Source organism: Callorhinchus milii, unplaced genomic scaffold (genome assembly GCF_018977255.1).
Source record: "Callorhinchus milii isolate IMCB2004 unplaced genomic scaffold, IMCB_Cmil_1.0 Scaffold9, whole genome shotgun sequence".
In the NCBI taxonomy this organism is placed as follows: Eukaryota; Metazoa; Chordata; class Chondrichthyes; order Chimaeriformes; family Callorhinchidae; genus Callorhinchus; species Callorhinchus milii.
The window spans coordinates 18,622,679-18,630,323 of record NW_024704750.1 but is presented as its reverse complement, the minus strand read 5'-3'; the positions used below and the strand labels follow the sequence as shown (position 1 = coordinate 18,630,323).

General features: G+C 50.9%; 1 protein-coding gene across 1 annotated transcript in view; it reads left to right on the top strand.

The window, feature by feature from the left end:
* Nucleotides 1–483: 483 nt before the first annotated feature.
* The window catches only part of bmf2 (BCL2 modifying factor 2), a 31,364-nt gene continuing 24,202 nt past the window's right edge, over nt 484–7,645 (top strand). The window contains exon 1 of the mRNA XM_007893194.2: nt 484–633. The gene's annotated coding sequence lies outside the window, so the exon portion shown is untranslated. The remainder of the gene's footprint in view (nt 634–7,645) is intronic.

The window sequence follows — 7,645 nt, the reverse complement described above, 5'->3', positions numbered from 1 at the left end:
TTGACAGTATGTTCCGTGAAGCGCCCCGAGACGCCTCGGTGACTCGAGGTCAAACGCGGGAGTTATCAACGGTTAATACGATGATCAGCGTTGCGAGAAGAGAAGCCACAGAACCCCACCGCGCGCCACTACAACACCCACAATGCCTTCCTCCGGGAGCGACACGAGCGGTCGCCGGCGGCGCTCGGGCTGTAGGCGGCGCCCCGCGCGGGTTGGAGGCGGACGGAGAGGAGCGAGCGAGCGAGCGAGCAAGAGGGTTAAACGAGTGAGCGGGCGGGAGAGAGCGCCCCTGCGGTGGAAGACCAGTCCTGCAAGGGGGCGGGAGGGTGGTGGCCGGGGGGGGGGGGAGAACGCAGGCAGGGGTGGGCGGCGCTATAGCGACGGCCCAGCCCCGCTGCCATTGGCTGCTTCCCCCGGAGACGGGCAGCGGGTCGACCCAATGAGGGCTGCGGCTGGTGGAGGGCGGGGCGGGGCGTGGGGGTGAGTGACAGGTCAGAGTGGAGGTAAGCAGTGGGTCTGTGCGGGGAGCGGAGCGTTAGACAGTGTGAGGGAGTGAGTGAGTGAGGAGCACTGACACTGACACACGGCTGCACTGCCCCTGCACTGCACTGCCGGACACCTGCCAACCTGAGGGTGAGTACCCGCTGCAGCTACAGAGCAAACGCTGTGCCTGTAACCCCCCCCACCCACCCAGCACAGCCTCCCACCACCACCAACCCCCCCCCCACCAACACCCCCCCCACCCCAGCACAGCCCCTCACCCACACACCCACCACCAACACACCCCCCACCAACCCCCCCCAACAACACCCCCCCCCACCACCAACACCCCCCCCACCCACACACCCACCCAGCACCCCCTCCCCACCCCCCCCCCACCAACACCCCCTCCCCACCCCAGCACAGCCCCTCACCCACACACCACCCCAGCACCCCCTCCCCACCCCCCCACCAACACCCCCTCCCCACCCCAGCACAGCCCCTCACCCACACACCCACCCCAGCACAGCTCCCACCACCACCAACACCCCCCCCCCCACCAACACCCCCCCCACCCCAGCACAGCCCCTCACCCACACACCCACCCCAACACCCCTCCCCACCCCCCCCACCCCCACCAACACCCCCTCCCCACCCCAGCACAGCCCCCCACCCACACACCCACCCCAGCACCCCCTCCCACACACCCCCCCAGCACCCCCTCCCCACCCCCCCCCACCAACACCCCCCCCACCCCAGCACAGCCCCTCACCCACAGACCCACCCCAGCACAGCCTCCCACCACCACCAACACCCCCCCCCACCAACACCCCCCCACCCCAGCATAGCCCCTCACCCACACACCCACCCAGCACCCCCTCCCACCCCCCACCAACACCCTCCCCACCCCAGCACAGCCTCCCACCACCACCAACACCCCCCCCCACCAACACCCCCCCCACCCCAGCATAGCCCCTCACCACACACCCACCCCAGCACCCCTCCCCACCCCCCCACCAACACCCACACACCCACCCAGCACAGCCCCCACCACACACCCACCCAGCACAGCCCCCCACCCACACACCCACCCAGCACAGCCCCTCACCCACACACCCCCCAACACCCCCCCCACCCCAGCACAGCCTCCCACCACCACCAACACCCCCCCCCACCAACACCCCCCCCACCCCAGCATAGCCCCTCACCCACACACCCACCCCCCGCCACCAACGCCCCCCACCAACACTCCCCCCCCCACCCGGCGGCACATCAGTTGGTGCTGTCACAGCCCGACCCCCCCCCCCCGACCCTGACCTGGGGCTGACTGACCCTCCCCCCCCTCCCTCCCCGCTGTCCTGGTCACTGCACGAAGCCCCCCCCCCCCCCCCTCTCTCTCCCCCTCCGTTGCCGGGGGTGGGGGTTGGTTGTTGTTTGTTGTCAGACTCTCTCTCTCTCTCTCTTTACTGTCGTTTCCGGGACATGTCAGGGCACAAATCGCGGGAAATTGTGTGTTTGGTACAAAAGGCGCCGGAGGTCCCCCCCGTGAGGGGAGCGCAGCCCGAGTGTCACTCACACTCACTGAGGGGCAGGGAGTGAGGGAGGGGGAGGGAGGGAGGGAGAGGGGGGGGGGAGGGAGGGAGGGAGGGAGTGAGGGAGGGAGGGGCAGGTGGGGAGTGAGTGCCTGATGTGGACTCTCTCTGTCACTCACTCACTCTCACTTACTTACTCACTCTCACTCACTCACTCACTCTCTCACTCACTCTCACTCTCACTTACACTCACTCTCACTTACACTCACTCTCACTTACACTCACTCTCACTTACACTCACTCTCACTTACACTCACTCTCACTTACACTCACTCTCACTTACACTCACTCTCACTTACACTCACTCTCACTTCACTCACTCTCACTTACACTCACTCTCACTTACACTCACTCTCACTTACACTCACTCTCACTTACTCACTCTCACTTACTCACTCTCACTTACTCACTCTCACTTACTCACTCTCACTTACTCACTCTCACTTACTCACTCTCACTTACTCACTCTCACTCACTTACTCTCTCTCACTCACTCTCTCATTCTCTCACTCTCTCTCACTCACTCACTCTCTCTCACTCACTCTCACTCACTTACTCTCTCTCACTCACTCTCTCACTCTCTCTCTCACTTACTCTCTCACTCTCACTCACTCTCTCACTCTCTCTCCCTCTCTCTCACTCACCCTTTCTTACTCTCTCATTCCCTCACTCTCTCTCTCACTCTCTCAATTGGTTAAAACTTTAGAAAAGTCGGTCTTTAATTTCGCGATAATGAAAACCAGCCTTTCCCCACTGGCACTGGAAATGGCTTTTTATTTTAAAAAAAAGTGGATTTTCACGCGAACTAAAACCCGATCTCTTTGGTAACAGTGCACCGGATCCACGTCTGTCAGTCAATCCTAATATCTGTGTGTGTGAGTGTGTGTATCGACCCCCCCACACACACACACACACAGCTTCTCTCCACTTGTGTTTATCTTAATGTCTGCTATAAGCCTCTGTGTGTGTGATGTGTGTACAGTACCTATATCCTCTCTCTAGTTTCCCTCCTTGTGTTTATCTTAATGTCTGACATAGTCTGTGTGTGTGTGTGTGTGTACAGTACCTATATACCTCTCTCTAGTTTCCCTCCTTGTGTTTATCTTAATGTCTGACATAGTCTGTGTGTGTGTGTGTGTGTGTACAGTACCTATATACCTCTCTCTAGTTTCCCTCCTTGTGTTTATCTTAATGTCTGATATAGTCTGTGTGTGTGTGTGTGTGTGTACAGTACCTATATCCCTCTCTAGTTTCCCTCCTTGTGTTTATCTCGATGTCTGTTACAAGCCTCTGTGTGTGTACAGTACCTATATTCCTCTCTCTCTCTCTCTCGTTTCTCTCCACTTCCTTGTGTTTATCTTCCTCTCTTATTACTGTTTCTGGCCCTGAGGGCGCGTTTGCTCATCATTGGCTGTGTGTGTGTTGTGTGTGTGTGTGTGTGTGTCCTGACTGCCGGGTCCTAGTGGCTCTGTCATTGTTTACATCTTCAAACGGGTGTGAGCAGCAAATTGAGTCATAATCATCTTTGTATTTTCATACACCGCCTTTCACGTCAGGAGCGCATTCCAAAGCACTCAGCAGGACATACTGTTAAAGCACGGTGACTGCATTTTGTAGGCGAATTGTTTTAGTGCGCCATCGGCTGCCGCGTTTCGCCCACAAAACGACGAGTCGATCCACTTGACGGTATATCCCGTGACCCGCTTTGCGACGTCTCAAAGATGTGGTGAGGCGCTATAATCAAATGAAAGTATTATTATTATTAAAGGCAGAATACAGGGACAATGTGCATTTTTTTTTTTTTTTTTTGCCTCTCACTCTCATTGAGGCCGGCGAGCGTGCTGAGAGAGACGGCTTCAGACACCCACTGTCCTGTTCGCAGCCAGTTCATGACGCAGCAGATATATTTATTTTTTAAAAAAATCTACCAAGCACTCAATTATTTATTGCATTTTTTATTTGGTAGTTTTATTCTCTTTATTGAGGGCGGGGATGTGGGGAGGAGTGGCTTTGCTGATTTCAGAAGGACTTCGGTGAGAGAAGTGTGGGGGAGAGGGTGTTGCTACAATTGGACCCCTTGGGCGAGGGAGGCTGAAAAAATCTCCAAGGATTTACAATTCAGTGTGTGTGTGGATATCGTATGACAAGATCAGATTTAGTTGTGATATTTCAATTTAATAGTCTGCCAACACTCACTATCTATCTTAGTCACGAAGAACAACCACAACATGAGTCAGCACCTCCTGGAGCCAAAAAAAAAATGCTGAAATGAAAACAGTTTCCAATGCCAAGTGGGATTAGCAATGCAACGCTTGTGGAATTACACGGGCGTTATTAAGGGCTTTGCTTTTAACATGGGCGCCTTGTGAGCCCACAGTAAACGGGCGTGCAGGACATGGGTCATTGCCACTGTCAAGTTATGGGCGGAGATTGCCGTTAATTGCCAAAACTGACTGTCCAGTGCCTTGGGACGTCCTCCTGAAGTGAGAGGCGCTATACAAATGTAATTTTGTTGTTGTTGTTAATGTCAGTTTGCGATGGAAGTGGATTTGTGTAGCGTTGTGGTTAGCGCGCTCACCTCGCAAGCGAGAGAACCCGGGTCCAACAGCGATATGGGCAGCAACCTGACATCCCAGAAGTCAGCTACTTTTTCCACATTCTCTTTTTGTCTCTGACAAGACCCAGGCCAACATGCTATAACAGGGTTGTTATCCAATTTAGTGCTTTTATTCTTCCCAATTTTCTCACCGTTTCTTCCTGTAGCATTCCTGCTTTTGAGTCAGAAGGATGTGAGTTCAAACCCCTTAGGACCATGGCAGGCTTGGAGAAGGGCTGTGTTGCTGGAGTTGACATCTTTTCAATGAGAAATTCAGGTAGCGCATTCAGCCTGCTCAAGTGGATGTTAAACATCCCATAACAATGTTCAAAAAAAGGGAGTTTTCCTCCCCCCTGAGTCCTGCCTGACATTCCCCCAGATTAAAATTGCAATGGTTATTCACTTCCTGTGTGACATTGCTATGTGCAAATTGGCTGCCACGATCAGCTACAAATAATAAGTATTAATAATCTTTGAATTTGATGTAGCGCTTTTCACGTCTTCTAGACCTCTCAAAGCGCCACACAGAATTTACTGTCAAGTGAATTGACTGCATTTTTGTGGGCGAAACGCATAAGCCAATTGCACACAGCAGTGTCCCACAAACAGTCGTGGATTGAAGTGACCAAATTATTATTGTTTTTTTCTTGAGAGATTATTATCAGGCATGTGGAATAAGGAAACGTGCACAAGGTTTCGCCCTGTCGGGAATTGAACCCAGCTCTCTCGGTTCCTGGGTCAGTCTAAATGGATATTGTTTATGTGAGCGTGATGCTGTTTGATGGTGAGAAACATCAATAGCCAAGACTTGCACTGTCTGCCTTTGCCTACAGCAGTGTAGACAATTTGTTGGATTGCAACCAGTAGCCTGGCAGATTTTTTTCCATTCCCTGCCAAGAGGAGCAGCAACAGAGAGGACAGTTGTAGGATCATGGCTGAAATCAATCGGCAAACGCGATGCAGAATTAGAACCGAACTTGGGTCCTTGCTGTAAATGCTTGCAGTTTTCCTAAGCAGTTAAACATGTTGTAGTTGGAAAGGGACAGGCTCCGTGGTGGCTGTCAGTCACCCTGCTGTGTTTGTTATGAGACTTAACTTCAGGGCTATAATTGGAGACCGAGAAACCAATGTAATTACAAGTGGTTGCATTGTTCCTAACTACAGTGTATTTTGCACTGTTGCGTATCTAGGGTGGTTGTATTCAGAGATATTTTGGTAGTTAGTGGTAAGAATCAAATGTCTTTTTTCTGAAAAAAATACAGGCTGTGCTGAGTTGGCTGATCTCAGCCGGGGTAACTAAATCCCGTAGCGTATCGGTTAGAATACTTGCCTCACAAGCAAGAGGACCCAGGTTCGATTCCAAGGCAAGTTTCTTCATTCCACACTCCTCTGTTTACCTAGTAGTAAATAGGTTGATAGTCGATTAGCGGATTGCTAACCGGAGGTAATACTCCCTCAAAAAAATAAAGTAATAACATGGTCATTCAATCCGCAATTATCTATGGATATTGCTGTGCGGAATGGATTGCTGCGTTTCACCCACAAAATATGCAGTCAGTTCACTTTACAGTATATTCTATGAAGTGCTTTGAGGCGTCTTAACAACGTGATAGGGCCCTATATCAAATGCCAGGACTGTTATAATTATTATTATTAGAGGAGCTACATATATATATGTGTGTGTGCTCCTTATAACAGGGCTCTAATGTAGTCCATCTTGTCCATCCATCTTGCCTGAAACACCTGGAGTGGCTGGGCACGCCACACCCCTCCAGGCATTCCCCTGGAGGGTTTAGTGTAAGGACAGTTCAGCAATGCTTTAACCATTGTTTTCTAGGTACTTGGCATTGCTCTTGATGAATCAGCACACATCTGAGACCTATTAATGTTTTTTGTGTGAGCTAGAATTTTCACACATATGGAAACCCCCTTCTGTACTCACAAATCTATTTTTATTTATTTATTTGCTCCCCGTTATTTATATTTTTTTCAAAAACTTGGTCACTCAATCCACAACTGTTTGTGGGGGCATTGCTGTGCACAATTGGCTGCCGCGTTTTCGCCCACAAAATACGCACTCGATAAAATACACACAAGGCACTATATCAAATGCAAGGATTATTGTTATTATTGTGCTGATTGGGATTTTATCAACCCCACCAACAGCTCTGTTATAACAGGGTTCTACTATATTCAAATTCCCTGTGATAACCCAGTGCTGCCTTTAATGCATGAGAACAACAAACTAGGAGATTGGCACATGTCCAGAGCATTACTGATTTGACTCCTGACAGCACGATGCTTTTGAAGATGAGACTGATTTCAGCGGCAAAGCAGAGTTATTATTATTGTCTATGGGAGGTGCACAAAGAGATTGCTAAAGGTACAGGGGGGGAAGCATAAGAAGATTTCTACCAGAATATGTACTTTCTATTCTATCATTCTCCAATGGAAAGCTAGTTGAGATGAGTTGTTTCTCAGTGTGGTGTCCCACAGAGAGATAAGTGATCCCACAGGGCAGGATCTAATGCCACAGACACTGGCATCCCTCTGTGTGGCTCTGTGGGTACACAGTAACCACATGATATTCAGTTGACTTAGTCACTGTCTCACTGCACACCAGCGTTCCTTATAATGGAGAGAGATATCAAGCACCCATAATGCTTATATTTCTACACTTGCTACCTAAATGAAAACTCATCGCTGTGGGACCCCTCTCCTAATCTCCCTCCGTCTTCTCTACCTTGCAGGCTTCAAAAATCCAAGCTTGATATCTCCCCCCCCCCCACCACCACCATAACTTGTCTCAATTTCTTGACAAAAACGTACTCAATCCTCTTTACAGTATATCCGGTGAAGCGCTTTGAGACGTCTCAATGATGTAATAAGGCACTGTATCAAATGCAACCATAAACGTTCTTTATTATATTGAATCAACAGCAACAACAACTTGCATTTAAATAGCGCCCCAGAGTAC